Raw genomic sequence first — 17,055 nt, forward strand, 5'->3', positions numbered from 1 at the left:
ATGCGATGTAGTTTCCGCTAATCTTTGTTGGTGAAGTGTGTCTCCTCCAGACAATAAGCTGATGGTTTTGTTTTTTAATCTAGTCTACTAATCAATGACGTTTGATTAAGCTTAAGCCATTTACATTCAGAGTTTAATATATATGGGTGATACTTTGGTCCTGTCATTTTAGGAATGGGTTGTTCATTGGTTTAGTCTTCTGTTGTCATTTTACTGGGATGTTCTTCCCATTTGCCTTTGGTTTTGGTAGTTGTTATTCCTTTTCTCTGTCAAGAGAACATCTTGAAGTATCATTTGCAGAGCAGATTTGAAAGAGGCAAATTCTTTTAACTTTACTGTGGAAGAATTTTATTTCATTTTCAAAGACAAAGAAAATCTTTGCTGGATATGTTATCCTAGGCCAACAATTTTTTTCTTTTAGAATCTGGAATATGTCGCTCCATTCTCTACTTGCCTATAGAATTTCCTGTGAGAGATCTCCTGTGAGCTTAATTGGCATGCCTTTATATGTCAATTGATTTTTTTCATGTGCACATTTAAGGATCTTTTCCTTATGTTCAATTGAAGAGGGCTTGATAATCATGTGTCTTGGTGAGGATCGCTTTTGATCAAGCCTGTTGGGAGTTCTGTGCCCCTCCTGGGTGTTGTTTCCCAATTCTTTCTCCAGATTAGGGAAATTTTCCTTTATTATTTCATTAAATACATTTGCAAACTCAGCTTCTCTTTCTGCACCTTCTGGAACTCCCGTAACTCTTATATTTGGCCTCTTAATAGTGTCTTTCAATTCTCGAATACTTTTTTTTGCCTGATCCAGCTCTGCTTCCAGCTTTTTGTTTGCTTCCCCCTGATGACAGGAAATATCTTCCAATTCTGAGATTCTTTCTTCTGCTTGCTTCATTCTATTTTGAAGACTCTCCACTGTACTTTTAATTTGCTCTACTGTGTTCTTAATTTCTGATATATCAGCCTTGATTTGCTTTATTGCTTCCTTAAATTCTTTGAACTCTTGCATGAGCTTCTCATTTTTGATCAGAATCTTTAAAATGAGTCTTATGGATTCTGTGTCCCCCATTTTCTCGATGTCTTCCTCAGTTAACTCTGAGGTTGGCATAAGGTTTTTCTCCTTTGCAGGGGAGTTTTTGGCAATATTCATTGTGCCTTTGTCTCTTCTTTTGCTCTTGATCATTATACTTCTGGCTAGAAGAGTCTTCTCCTTGGGGCAGGTTTCTAAGCTGTGTCACCCACAGGTCTACAATGTGATTTTACTTATTGCAGTTGGTACACAACTTTTTGCTTGCAGCCACTTGTGCCACAACCTCCAGGTCTGGGTTCTTATGTCAGATTTCCACTGTGGTCTCCACAGCCCCAGCTCCTGGCTCACCACTCTCCACCTCCTGTGATACTGTGCTGAGGCTGCACCGTTGTCTCTGCAACCTTTCTCCCACTTCTGGTTGGAGCAGGTCCCAGGATTAGAGAGACACCAAGTGTCCTATATAATTAGGTTGTTGGTGGTACTGATCTTGCCAGAACCTGTTGGACATTGGGTCTGGATGCCACATGGACCTATTTTGACCTGTACAATGCCAAAGTAGGTATTATTTTCCTGCAGGACCATTGCAATCCAGTGGCCTCAGTGAGTTCTCGCGAGCTCAGCACATGCACAGTTCACTGTTGTCCCCTGCAGTCCTAAAGCTATTGCCACAGTGTGCAAAATGGCGCCTGACGTACCACCACTACAGTTCTTGAATTGCTGGCCGTCAGATCTGAGGGCTACCCAGACCTGTCTTGGGTGGAACCTGTAGAATGCCACGTTGCTGCAGTTCACTGAGTCAGAAATGAGTCCACTCCCAGCTCAGCGTATGCTCAGTCCTTTCCCTTGCCTTTGCCTCCTTACGCAAAATGGCACCCAATTCAGCTCTAGGGGGCTGGTTGGGCTATGAAATCCACCCTGTTCTCGCACTTCCCCTCTGGAATCTGCTGCTCTGTCTCTGCTCCTGGTCAAATCAAACGGACCAGCAGGATGGACAGTTCTTTGTCTGGGTTCACCTTCCAAGCTCCCAGTGAAAGTCCCTTCCCACCTGGTTGCTGGTGGAGTTCTGGCTGCTGGTGGAGTTCAGATCACCCGTTAGCTGAATGCCTCTGGGGTATCAGTCACTGCAACACCACACCGTTGTGTCCGCTGCTTTCCTGTGTCTCTCAGTCTCCAGGTACCCCTCTGTTGTTGTTCTGTCCTTTCCTATTTCCTGAAATATGTCCTCTCTGCTTCATCCTGATTAAACGTTTTTCCGTCCGTTTAAACGTGTCCTTACCCTATTCTGCCATCTTGATTCTCCCCCTGGCATTTAATTTTAAAAATCACAATTTTTTTGAAGCTATATATATTTTTTATTAATTATTTTGCATTATGTGACAGTTTCATAGACTTGGGAAATCCTCCACCCCTCCCCACGCCCCTCTCCCCCTGGTGGATTCCTCCACCTTGATGCAGTATTACAGTTCAAATTCAATCAAGATTCTTTCCTTGCAAACGTATACCAAGCATAGAGTCCAGCTACTTATTGTCCAGATGGGTTGAACAGTTTCTTGGGGAGACCATTTCTGGTCCGAAGTTAGAGCTGGTAGAATATCATCCCAGTCAATTAAGAGTCCCAATACTACATCAACAGCAGTTTGCAACATTATGGAATTGACATGGTTTTGAGTAACCAGTATGTTAAAAAAAAAAAAAAACAAGTTCTTAACCACAACCTATGATTAGCTCATTGACATTTCAATTTTAGTTTATATACAGGACCGGCTGCTATATACCTTAAAATGGCTGTAAGGTACTATTCAGCTGTCTCGTGTCTATTTCATTTTAGTATTTAGCCATTTGAAAAGTCACAATTGTGTTTTAGGAAATGCTGTGACAGACTTGGAATTAAAATCAAGTTGGCCTGATTCCCTCTTCAACATTCTTTTTATTATATCAAGTTCTGATTTGAAAGGAAGATCAAAGCATTGTACAATATGAAAAATAGAAATAATACTATTACTAACAGCTAAATATCATTAGTGCTACTATAAATAGGGCATAATTCTAAACACTTTACATGTATGGATTTGTTTAAGCCTCACAGTAGCTCAACAAACCAAATATTACCAGTGAGAAAGCTGGGATTAAAGGAACAAGTAATTTTTGTAGCTTACCCCAGTAAAACTTGCCAGGACCAAGCTGAAGGAGCACACTTTTAACTGAAAGGAAACTCAGACAATTTCTATCTTATGGCTATGATATATCCTCTCAAAACAATGTATTTATTTGAAAGGTAGAGTGAATGAGAGACCAAGAGGGAGAGAGAATGTGTGTGTGTGTGTGTGTGTGTGAGAGAGAGAGAGAGAGAGAGAGAGAGAACAATCTGCCATCTTCTGGTAGCTCTCTTCCCAAGTTACTGCAGTAGCCCTGATCATGTTAGCCAATGCGAGGAGCCAGGAACTCCATCCAGGTGTGCAGCTGGGTGGCAGGGACTCGAGTACTGTGGTCATCCTCCGTTTGTTCTCCCTGGTGCATTGACAGGAACCTGGATCAGAAGCTGAGCAGCCAGGACTTGAAACTGTATCCAGATATGGCATGTGGGTGTGACAGGTAGTGTTTTCACCCACTGTGCCACAGTGCAGACTCCAAACATGTCATATCTTTAAGATGTTTTTGTATTTTCAATATTGGACACATCCATTTCTTTTGTCACCAATGAGGAAAATGATAGCATGAGATGTTTATGCAGTCTTTGGCAAGTGTAACAGTTGCCACATGTATCATTGATGAACCCATCAGTGTTAATCGAATATAGAAATGACCTTTCCTTTGTTTTCAAGTATCTGTTGATGCCTTCAGTAAAAGCACCATTTTAGATCTTTAGAGGATGCACGTCTTTGTAGCTTAGTTTATGTGTTGAAATAAAATTATAAGGACTCAATGTTCAGATAATTGTAAAAGTAATGTTCAGATAAGTGGTGGAAACTCTCCTAAAAGCAGTTTCTTTGAAAAGGAGACTATGGAATTTAAATGATGAGGAAGCCTGTGATTTGATGGTGGTGTTCAAAGAAGCAATTGGCTAACTGTTCAAAGGCCTTCTTGAAAAAGTTGAGTAGGTGCAGAAGGGAAAGTATGAACCTCATAATGATCTTCAGATCCTGCCTGTGGAAGAGAGAGTAGCTTGGCTTTGTGTGTCTCTCAGAGACCATTGGAAGTCCCCGAAGGCTTCCAGAAAGGGAGAGCTGTCCAGCAGCAGAAAGGATTACTCTGGGAAGCAGTGGAAATCCTCTTACACACAACGTGGTGGACCATTTCTATTAAGATAAGACTCCAGTAAGAAAATCTCTGAAGTTTTCTATCTTTAAAATTGTTTAGTTCTATAATTTAACAAACCTGTTCTGACAATCTGAGAAGATAAGAAGAATTTGCTTCAGGGGAAATAGTGTGGGTATGAGTGGAGCATCTTTTTTTTTTTCTTTTTTCTTTTTTTTAACAGATTAAATTCAGTAGCAATCTTGAAGACTATAATTAAAGTCAGAATGGGGAGTGGCCAACCCATTTCTCCTTCAAACATTCCTGTGATGTTCCCACGTAAATACAGAAGTGTATAAAGAAGCCCGGTGGTCTGAATTTGACTCCTGGATTGTTGCAGAGGTAAAGAATAGACATATATCAGAGATCCCTCTAATTATTCCCTAAAATGGTGTCTCTGCTTTGGTTAGAAGAAAAGTCTACCAGGTTATAAACAAGAAATTTCGTTTGGGAATGGAATGATTTTTGCTTTTGTATTGAGTTAAACATGAGGTTTCATTTGTAAAGAACAACCATGTTAAAGTCTTAAATACTTAAAAAAACAAGCAAAGAAACAAAGACTACTTCTGTTGGTGCACAGATTGTATCAGGGTTAACCCCAAAGACCTGACGGACTCTAGTTTTGATGGAATAGATTCTAACTTGAATTTATAAGTCACTCTGTATACCGAATCTTGGATTTGAAGGAGATCTGAATGCTAACCTATTGTGAAGTTTTGTTGAGTTCCAGAATGACTGACCTGCCCAGAGTAACTCTGTTTATTTTATAGTAGCATGAGAATCGAAACTTGCTCTTAAGATTTCCATTCAACGCACTCTCTTTGTTTTGTACCACAATCACTACGTTTCTTATTAAACCAAGCTGAAGGTGTAGAGTGTGTCAAAGACACACAGAGGAAAAGCGAGCCAGTCTCCACATTGTGTCCATTACGTTAAAGGTGTTATATCTGAAGTCTTAGATATTTTTCATTTTTATTAAATGTTGATCTCTGAAAGTGAAATAAGAGTCCATTGTTAAACTTCTAGTGAAAATGGAAAGGGTAGAGAGAGGAATCTGTGTCCATTTAAAAAAGGATTTAAAGCTTAAAAGCATTTTAGCAATTTATTCTGAATTATGTAGGTTTCCATTACAGTAGTAGATAGAGCAAGTGTCTGTGTTTTGGAGAAACTTTTAAACTAGGAAAATCTAAGACGTCTGAATGGAGTATCACTTTTCCTAGAGTTAATTTAGACCTCTGAATTTCTTGTGGACAGGAAGGTCATTATGCTTGAGTACTTCGTTGAAAATTATTAAGAATCAATTTTTTTTCTTGTAATTGTTTGAGGTTTTTTCCATCTGTGATTGGGAAATAGATTTAAGTGGTAGTACTTTGTGGTTTTCAATAATAATTGACAATACAGGACTTAATTGGGGTAACAGATTATCATACAAATTGTATTGCAGAGATTTTTGTTGATCAACATCCTAAATCATTAGTTGATTCACTAAAATTTATAATAAAATCTGAGGTACTCATAGTATGTGCACAGTAATTGTTTATTAGACTAGTTCAATTAAGATTTTTAAAAACCCTTTGTAAATGTTTTTAAAATATACATAACTTCAGAAATAATCACAATGATGCAATTTAAACTGACTGAATGTTTGTGAACAGTTCCTGGTCAGTAATTTTCTATTTTAATGCCATAAAAGTTTACATAGAAATATAAAAATACTCAGAACCATGAGTATTGTGGAAAAAGAGATGTAAGTAGTTTAAGCTAAATATGAACAGATTACCTAATTGAAATGTTAATATAGAAAATTGAAAGCCATATAATTTTAAAAGTGTAATTGAGAATAAAGAGAATATTTGAAAATGAAAATCAAAAGTGAAGTTTTTGGTTCGTGTGATTTCAGGGAGCGAGTTGCAAGGCCAAGGAAGGGATGTGTTTGGGAGATTCCCTAGCAACAAATGGTTATAGTATGTCATTGCATATATTCTGTGTCCCCCATGTAGTGCAGTGACGTGTAAAACACATACTCTCTTTTTTCATGAAAGGCTTGGTGGGCAGACATTAGCATTTGAAGCTATTTGTACCACTGCCTAAGATTTGTGTGACTGTGAAAATACATGGAATGCCCTGGAAAGATTTCTTTGTATTTCCTTCCTTCTTCTGCCTTCTAGCCAGGAATACTCACTTGCTGTCCATTGTGAGTACTCATTTGACTGGGCTGGCTCTGGGTCTAGATTCATGTGTGTAAGAAATTTTTGCTGAGCCCAGCGTCACATGCTGTCAGTAACCTGGCACGTGCACATTGCCCTCAGATCTCCTATCTTGCACCTTAGAGCCCTTGATTTCCATTTTGGCCGATCATCAGAGTCACTTGGGAATTCTTCACCGTGAGGAGCTATGAGACTCTGCAGGGCTGTGGCCCAGGCATGTAGTTTCCAAAGGCTTGTACATATGTTTCCGATCACTGTGAACTCTCTGGCTGTTGCTGCCGGGGATCTGTATCCTATTTGCTTATCTACCTGCTCTTTACTTCCTGCCTGGATGGTCTCTTCCTGCCTGTGTAATGACCCCTTCTTTAGGTGTTTAATTTGATTTGTCTTAATCAGTATTTAGGGGGCATAACTCTTTTGAGATCATTAAAAAATTGAAAATTAGAACCAGTTGATTGAGTTATGAAGAAACAGACCTCGGCTAAAAATCTCAGCCATATGCAGAGCATCTATTAAGGTCAGTTGATATGGACTTAGTCCCTCCATCATCCTCCTGCAGAATATTCTCTTGGGTTTTTTTGCACCTTCATTCTTTGCTCTGTGAGTGCTTCCAAAACACACAGTGCTCACCTGTGTGTTGATTGTACATAGATAGCACAAATATCTGTTTTGAGCATGACTTGTTTCTGTAGTTACTCGATTGTGAGATTAATTTCAGAAACGATTCCAGGCCATTTGAATAATTTCTCTTATAACATAAAACTTCTTATGTTTCAGGTGACATCATTGTTCTTATCTGTATATAGACTTCTGGTTCCAGTGTAAAACCATGATCTGTCTGACATAATTTAAATATTTAGTGTGGATGTTAAAGTAGCATGAAGTAATTCTCTAGTCGTTTGCTGAGCCAACAGCCTGACAACCATATATAAATGAAGCGCAAATAAAAGGGAGGGTCTTTTTATAGCTTGCTGGGTAGGGACCAGCACATATTAAATAAGGCATTTTACCTAACTTCCTGCAGTTTAGGGAGTTCCATGCTGTGTGCATTTGTGACATATTGGTTGAGTAGCATTTGGGCTATCTGTACTGATTATTTGTTATCACCAAAGAAAATGTTAGGAACCAACTATTAGTATTTGAATATTGTCACAAAAATTCTGAGCCCAGCATACCTCTTCAGGTTTCTTTTCTTTTCCTTTCTTTCTTTTTTTTTTTTTTTTTGTGGTTGGCATAAATCTAATGGTAATTTTTTTATGTTCTTATAAAGTCCATCACTTTCACCCATGAGGCAATTTAGAAATGAGGATGCAGGGTGAGGCGAGAAAGAAAAAGTAGGTGAAGCAGAAGAGAGTGAGTTTAGCAGAGGTGCACCCTGAAATATAATGGATCTCAAAGTGGGCACTTGGCTCCTACTATCTTCGGAACACTTTAAACCAAAGGATTTGCTTTTGTGGACTTTTACAATTGGATGTAACCTTACAGATAATATGGTTCATGGGCTTCGTGTTCGGAATAAGGAAAGAATAGAAAGATTCAATGACATGGTCACAATCGCACAAATAATGGCATTGTCTACCTGACTAGCCATTAGGCTGCTACTTATCTTTATTTTTAGGGTGATAAAAAATAGGACGTTTGCCCGAGATACTTCTTGGAAGAAGTAAGGTTATCAGGGACTTCAGTTTTGGCCAATGAAATGGGCAATATCCAGGCTGCGTCTCAGCTCATTCGGTGTAGATGACACTGGTAATTCCTTATCCTTGGTTCTTTGGACTTTCTGTGTCTGTGGTCCCTGATTTCCTTTCAGTCTGGGTTTCATCATTCACTTCCTTCAGGATCCCTTGATATGCTTTTGCTCCTTGACAACAAACCTCCATAGCTGTTCTTTGCTCTCTTTGCTTCCTCTGCTTTCTCCCTGACAATCTCAACACTCATTGTGTCTTTATTAAGAGCTCTGCTCCGTGGTAGATGGTAGGCATCATGGCAGACACAGCCCCTGATCCACAGAGTGAGTAACCCTGTGTGTTCCTGGGCTTCGGGTGTGGCCTGAATACTGAGGATTCCAGCTTGAATATGTAGCTCTGGCTGTTATCAGTGCCTTGTGCTGCTCATGCCCTCCCTGCTTGGGCATCTGGCAAACACTCAAACTTCAGTTGCTCAGCATAAGTTTTGTCAGTTCCTTGCTCATTGGCTTCTACTGCAACCTCCAAACCGTGTCTTTGGAGTGTACATTTCCTTCTTAACTCTATCCATCAGTGTTACAGTCGCTGTAAATGAAAGCTGGAAGCCAGTTGTGATGCTTGCTGTTTCTTTCCCTTCCTGACCCCCTCCTCCTCTTCATTACTGGGCCTTGTCTGTAGTTTCTCCCTGGATTCCATTACTGCAGCCTTGCCCTCTTTTCCACAGTGCAGTCTTTTTGAAGTTAGTTCTGCACAGGGCTGTTGGAGCAAAGGTCTAGAAGCAGAGTAACAGTTCCTTACCTTGACAGGCCAAGTTGACTAGGACTGGGCCCTACCTTGTGCTGCCTGCCCTTCAGATCCAACTGCTTGCTGGACTCTGACGATGACACAGCATTTCTGGAGTCAAGAGTCCTTGCTGGTGCTGTTTTGTCTGTCTGATACCTAACACTTGAGTTTGTTGGCTCCTTGCTCTGCACCTAGTGTTTGAACTTAAAAAAAGAGAATGTATATTCTTGGGGAAATGAATGAGACAAGTTTGATCACTACTGAATTCAGTATTAAGATTTTGTGCCGTTTCACTTAACTTTTCCCTCCTCCTCCTACCTTTTTCCTTTGGGTGAAGGATTTTAAGGAAAATTTAAGATTCCATATAGTTCTGCTGTATTTCAGTTTGTCTTCAAAAGTGCAGGCATTTTCATTCATTGTCATTTTAAGCCTAATGAAGTTGACAGTAATTTCTTCAAGTCGTCTTCTGTGCCTCATAGCCATTTCAAATTTGTGACCAAACTGTTGTGTTTTACAGTTAGATTTTCAAAATAATGATTCATGTGAGTACTACATATTAAATTTGGTAAACTCTCAGATACTGCTTTGATTGAGAATAAATTGTTCTCAATCCCCTCTTATTAATGCCATTTATATGTTGCAGAAACTAGGCCTGTGCAGCTGTCATCTAGAGAGTTCCATAGTTTGCCTTCTTGTCGTATTAACTTATTTCCCTCTCTACTATAGAAATACAGACTAACTTTAGAGGATTGATTAGAGTCAGGTTCAGTATGCTTTCCCTCCTTGGCTTGCTCTTTCTTCTCTCTCTCTCTCCCTCCCTCTCTCTCTCTCTTTCAGCACCAATCAGTGGGTTCGAGTGATGACGGCCTCATTCCTCTCTCATCAAAATCACCATCAATCATGTGCAAATAATAGTTTAATCCATTGATGATCATTGCCCAAATCAATTATTTCCATTAAGGGTTGCTAAATGTTAATTGCATAATTCACCATAATTTCTTCCACATTTTTTTCCTGGCTGAAACTCTTATGTAAAGAATTTCACCTCATCAAGCAAGACCATTTGGCTACCCTGAAGTACAACTAGTGTTTGAGAGGGAAGACCTTTTTTATTATTATTATGTAGCCAAGTTTTCATCATTGTTTGAGGCTCAGATCCGATTTCTTTGGTAGGAAAGCATCAGCAACCCTACAGAACCAAACTGCATGCCGCTTGCTTCTACATGAAATTCCATGCTTGTCTCAGCTTCACAGTGAAGTGAGAGTGTCATTCTTTTCTAAGTAAAAATTTGTTTCACTGCAGACAGTCTGATCCAAAGGTTTGCCACTTATAGCAGTTTTGTAGAACACAAATATCCCAATCATTTATTCAGCCTCAGTATGGCATCTCTCTCTCTCTCTCTCTGCCTCTGAGAGAGTTGTATGAACTTACATCAACTGGCCATTTTTGCATTAAAAAAGATTCATTTTATTTATTTGAAAGGCAATATTATGAGGGAAAGGTAGAGACATATGGAGAGTTCTTATATGCAGTGATTCATTTCCCAAATGGCTGGAACAACTGGGCCAGGCTGGTGCCAGGAGCTTCATGCAAGTCTCCTAATGAGTTTAAGATCCCAAGTGCCTGGATCACAAGTGAAACAGCCACTTGATCCAGCACCCATATGGGATGCAAGCATTGGAGACACTGGCTTAACCTGTTACACCATAAAACTGACCCTAAAATTCAGATTTTTTTAATGTTGTTTTCTTCTTTAGGTTGTCAGTCAGGCTTACTTCATGTATTTGCAATAGTTCATTAAAAACATTAGGAATGTTTAAAAAGTGGGGCACTGCTAAAAGAAATTACAGTATTCCTCATGTTAGAATAGTACACAGACATTAGAATTGGTATTGCAAAAAAAAGTTGCTGTTGACAAATAGAAATTGGTATGTTTTTCATCCTTTCACTTGCATGTGAAATATGATGAGCATGTTGGGCAAATATGCAGTATGTATTTGCTACCTGAAGTTATTAAACTACTTCAAATATATGAGAGAGACAAAGAGACTGCTTCTGAGCTTCCTAGTGAGTAATAACTGGTCTTCCCTTTCTTATAGAAGTTATATTACTGTACATATCCACAGGAACTGGGTAGGAGTAAGAAAAGCACTGTAAATCAGGGACCGAGGAGAAGCAGCAAGGAGATCATCCACTGGATGTTGGACTGAAGAGCATTCGTGGGCCTAACCAGCAGGGACGCATGGACGCTTGCAGCTCGGAGATCTGAGACCTGTGGTGGGAGTTCTCAGCATTGAGGAAGCTGTGGAGGGCCCAAAAGCTGTCAGGGTAAGCTGAGTTAAATGGATCCTGTGCTGGTATAATTCATGCAGGCCGCAAGCTCACACCTAGACATTTCTCAAATGAATATAGGCTGCAAATGTTTAAGGCTTCCAGAAGTGGAGCTAAACTTCCTGTGTGTCACCACAGCTTGGTCATTTACCTCAGATTCTTTGCTTATCTTTTCTAGAAAATGTGCTCATTTGTAAACTGGAAATTGTTATAATTAAAGTGACTTCATAGTGTTATTTTGAAGAGCAAATGAATTAGAATGTATGAAATGTGTAGAACACAATGTTAACATGTGTTCCTGATGTATTGGGCAGAGCTGGGGAAAGAGGTGGAGGAGGAAGAGGAGACAAAGCCTGTGACCATAGGTGTATGTTTGAAGGGGGAAATTACCTACTCTCTACTTGTCAGTCTTCATCATCCACATGTGTACACACACACACACACACACACACACATACACACGTGCACAAACTCGCCAGCCCTCTGTGGGATATTCTAAGTAAGGCAAGCTTGGCATAAGCAATTAGGATAGTGTTTTGCCTAAAACCTCATGGACTCACAGAGCATATCAATGTGAGAACTTGTGTACTACTTGTCGGTAAAATCAAGGCAAACACTGCTTTTTGATCCACTTGGTTGCTTGGTTAACTCCCATGTAGATAAGTTAGCTGTGCAACAGCAGTGTAACAATGAAAAGTTTCTTGTTATCAGGGCACCTGTGTTCTCAGGATATGTTTACAAAGTTCTTACAGTTAAGTTTATTTCCCATATGGCTAAATGTGAACATATTCAAAAGAAGTTCCATGATGAAAGAGTGACCCATACTCACCCTTCTTATTTTTTCCAGCTGTTAAATAATTCAGTAACATCTCTAGAAGCCATCACAGTTTTCTTATTTTTAATTTCAATGCCATCTATTCTCCTATATTGATGGCTCACCTCCAGGGAGCTTTCGCCTGACTTCCTCTTTGGTTTCTATGGTTTCTTTCTCTGTTTCAGACGTAACTTGGGCTTTTTTCACATGGTAAGCTTTCAGTTGAAGTCCTGTTGAGCCCAACTGGTACTGATATTATTTGCAGGGACTGATCTGAATGAACGAGATGAACCACTATTTCTGAAGCTAAAAAGGATAAGTTGATGACAAAAAACAGCACCATTGCGACTGCTTAGGCCCTTCCAAAGTTAGGCAGATATCAAGAATGTGGCCTGGTCTTAAGACTGCTTTTATTAATGCAGAGTAAATGTTGATCTCTCCTGTCTTCTCTGTTGTCTCATTTCCATGCACGATTTGCAAACCCCAGTATGCAGGGGTAGTACTTTAAATAGTTCTGATGTTTTGTTGTTGTTTTCTCTCACCTGCATTTTGATCATCAATTCAGTATGAAAACAAAAAGGAGTCGGGGGAGAGCAGCTAGGGTGGTTGGAAATATTATAATTGCACCACGTTTGGGTTATTTTGGGTTAGCTCGAGTCTCAGGGTGCTAGGCTTTTGATTCAACTCATCCAGGTAGACAGGAACATAAAGATCGGGTTGTGCTTGGAAAGAAAGAACCCTGGAGTTCAAGTTCACATGATTATCCATTGGGAGCAAAAAGAAAGAAAGAGTAGATTCCATCCAAATGCTTGGATCTACTGCTTAGGTATATAGTTATTGCGTTTAATTTCAATTTGAAAACATGGTAGAAAATTTGAAAATAAGGTACACATGCTTTTGACCATCCGGACTGTCAGGAAAGAAATTTTGGTTTTTAGATGAAATGTTAATATTTTAGAAAAGTGGTAACACCTGCATATTTTGATGATAACTAATTTTAGTCTTAAAATACTCCTGTGGTGGTTAGGAAGCCTGCGTCTCATGTCAGAGTGCTGGGGTGGCTCCTGGCTCTGGCTCCCTTATCCAGCTTCCTGCTCATGTGGGCTTCAGGAAGCAGCACTCTGGCTCTTGGGGCTGGGTTTCTGCCATTCATGAATGATGCCTGGATTGAGCTTCTAGCTCCTGGCTAGTATGGGGCATTTGTGGAGTGTGCCAGCAGATGGAGGCTGTTGTCTTGCTTTCTGCCTCTCAAAGGGAGGAAATTATCTCTCTCTCTCTCTCTCTCTCTCTCTCTCTCTCTCATAGCTTTCTTTCGGCATCTGTGAATTAGGTATACGGTTGAATGAAAAAGCTTTTAGTGATCTGTAATCTAAAGCTTAAAAAAAAGTTTGCATTTAAAAATATAATAATATTTTTAAAATATTATTTTCAAGGTCCTAAAGTTGATGCTGGGAAGCCTGCTTAGAAGATCAGTCAATGAGTCCTGTAAGGACTTGGACCAATCATAGAGTATGGGGATTCCCAGTTTAAAGATCTCTCTGTGTTAATATGATTAAAATGTTTATTAACCTGTGCCATAATGATTGGAGACTGTGTAAGAAAATTGGACAATACAGTGGCCACATTAATTCAACTGTTTATTAATTATGTGTAAAAGACTGCTATGAAGAAAGCCACAGGGAACTAGGCCAAGAGTTCAAGAAAGTAAAGCATTTGCTTCATATTTCCTTATCATTGGAATAGAAGATTCTTTTTACTTTCTAATCTAAGAAACTCAAAATTGTTTTTAGACTGTGGTGATTCATTCTTGTGATGCAAGACGGAATCCAGAATTCCTCATCACATTTAGTTGTTACAACTCCCTTGTTTCCTACAAAATATGACAATTCTTTTATTGTTCATGAATGACCTTGATAACTTTGATGAATACTAGTCAGTTATTTTGCATAAAGTGTCTCATGAAGTTACTGAGGATATACATTTTTTTGTTATAATACCAGAGAAATGATGTTGTTTTTCTCTGTCATTCCAGAGGTAGTGGGGGAACATTGTGACTTATTCATGGTGATGTTAATCTTGCTCGTTTGGCTAAGGTGATGTCTGTTGCATTTCTGCACTCCAAAACTTACTGTTTTTTTCCACTGAATTAGAAAATTCATTGCGAGTTAATTCTATGAATCTATACAAACATCTTGTTTTTTCTTGGACTTCTGCCCACTAATTTTAGCATGCATAGGTATATCTTGTTGGTAACAATTGTTACTGCAGTTTTCTAAAGTTGAATCCGTATTTCTTCCTTTTCTTTGACACTTACTTGGAATTTTTCTGAAATGGAAGAGCTGTGTCTTCTCCGTCTTTCACTGATTTGTGTCGGTGATTGACTTTCAATGCCAGTGAGTTTCACCAGTTCCATCCATGTGGATTCTTGTCTGGTTTTGCTTTATTTTTATGAACTGGCAGTGTCTTTATTATGTGATTGCTCTAATTGTTTCATTTTGACCATTTTGAACTCCTTAGGTTTGGTTCTGTGTTATTTTGAACTACCCTTATTATTTTTTCCACCACTTTCTTTCTCATGTTCCGGGCTCATCCTGTGTTTCCCCTGTCCCATCACTGAAGCACTTGCTTCTTGCAGGACTTCCCATTGTGTTGCTACACACTGGAGAATGATAACTTAGAGACATTGCTTTTGACCTATATGTGGAGCTAAGGCCTTGTGCATGAATTTATATATAAAAAGTAATGAACTATGATTTGAGGAGTCTATATAAAAGAGGGAAATGCTAAATAAGTCAGTCAAGATGTTTAGAGCTGGGTGCTACAGCCTAGAAGGCTGTCTCCTAGCGTTTGATCTGGGGAGCCCAGTGCAGGCGGAATGTACTTTGTAGGACATGAAGAGATAGGAGAACCGTATTTCTGTCTTTGCCCAAGGGACCCTGAAGCACTCATAATCATCTTTGCAGTTTACAAATGATCCATTTTCTTTTTTTTTCACTTACAATTCCAACTAAGAATTATATTGTACCAGGTATTTGTTTTCACTACCACTTGAAAGTATGAGACACATAACCAAAACAAAAGCAATAATATAGCACGTTCAAAGGAATACCTGGGTTAGCAGTCTTTCGTATGGGCACTTGCAATCCGGGGAGCTAGAGCTTGCTGCTGTGATTTTTCCCCACACCCAACAAGCTCAGTTTAAACAGTATACGAGTGCGTGTACCTTGCCCCTATCCTGGTCCATCATCCCTGACGACTGCGTGGGCATCTTTGTGGAGAATAATGCAGACTCAACAAGATCGCAACCTCAGTGCTAAAACCGTTCTTAATGAGGTGCTGTGTATGAATTAATTAAATTAGTTTGCCCCTCCTGTGGCCATCTCTGTTTAGTGTTTGTCTGGTTGGCTAATTTATGAGGATAAAATGATGGTACAGTCTCTGCCTTGCTTGTTTTCATCAAAGACATGGGCTAATTCGTAATGAAACTTTATCAATCAGATGAAGCCGTGGGTCCACTCCCCCCCCAGGCCTGACTAATGAACGACTGGAGGCTGCCCAGCTTGCCCTTTGCACGGGAGCCCATCCTGTGGCTGCCAAGTGGGCAGGGCGCCTGCGCCAGGGATTCATGCTATGACCAGTGGTTTCTAGCAAACAGCCAGCTAACTTGGCTGTTTTCTTTTTCTTGGCATGTGTGCAGTGTTATGATGATCTTTCTATATATGCAGGGTAGGGATTTAAAGGAGAAAGGGTATAAAAAGGGAGGTTTATATTTCTCTGGGAGAAAGCAAAGATTGTGTCTTTCCTACCTAAACAGTGGTAGCTAAGCACTCAACAATGGGGGGTGGAATAATAATACCAGCGGCGGAGAAATGGAGGATTCTGAAAGGCAGTGTTCTGCAGTGTTGGGCAAGTAATGAAAGGTCAAAATGAAGCTCAATAGAAAAGCCATTATGACAGGGAAAGAGCAGAACTTGGCTTTTATGTAGCTGTCAGGATTTGGGATTTGTTTTCTTTTTATTCTGACAAAACTCTTTTGGGGTGTGTTTTTTTTTCTTTTCAGTTCAAACAGTTTATACAAGTGTTATTTTAAACTTCCTTGTGTTTATATCATCATGTCTTTTAAAAAGAAACTTTTCAAAAAAAAAAAAAAGCCCAGTTTTGTTATCTGGGAATTTTTTAAGGACAGAGCCACTGTTCATTGTTGATATGTGAATGTTTCTCTCTCTCTCTTTTATTTTTTTCCTTCCCAACTGGGAAATAAGTACGGGCTCATTCTTTGTAAAAGAGTCTTTCTGCTCACTTCAAGGTGCCTATGCGATCACCTTGGAGGTTTATATGGCTTCCTAGTCACTGATTAGCTACTTTATAAAACACTCACCACATAACGACAACTCCTTACAGATACAAACGTGAAGTGTCAGGCTACAAATCGGGGGCAGGACTGGATTGAAAATTTGCAGCTCTGACTTCTGTGCTGTCATCAAGCTGCTAATCTGCTTGATTTTTCAGAAAGAATTTGAGGCCTCAGGAAAGAAGATCCTGGCTACGCATTACCACAGAGATGAGTCATATTGGGTGGTTTGATCTAATAAAAATCTGTGTTTATTTTGCAAAGGGCTTTTGAACAGATATTAGGGAAACAAATTTCATCATTGTGTTCAACTTTATACTTCGTAACTCTGTACTTTCTGTTCCAATAGTGAATGGCACTAAGTTCATAGTCCTCTTCCTGTCCTCCCTTGGGAATTTTCTATTAAAAAAAAAAAAAGGCAGAGGCGTTCAGTGTTTCATCAGGACAACTTAAGGCTGTGATCAGTGTCTTTGGGCTGGGGGAGGCTTTGGCCCGTGTCTTGCTTGCTAAGAAGCATCATGTGGCTCCCCAGCAGCCCATGGAGTTCTTCTGCCCT

This window comes from Ochotona princeps, chromosome 27 (assembly GCF_030435755.1).
Source record: "Ochotona princeps isolate mOchPri1 chromosome 27, mOchPri1.hap1, whole genome shotgun sequence".
Taxonomy (NCBI): domain Eukaryota; kingdom Metazoa; phylum Chordata; class Mammalia; order Lagomorpha; family Ochotonidae; genus Ochotona; species Ochotona princeps.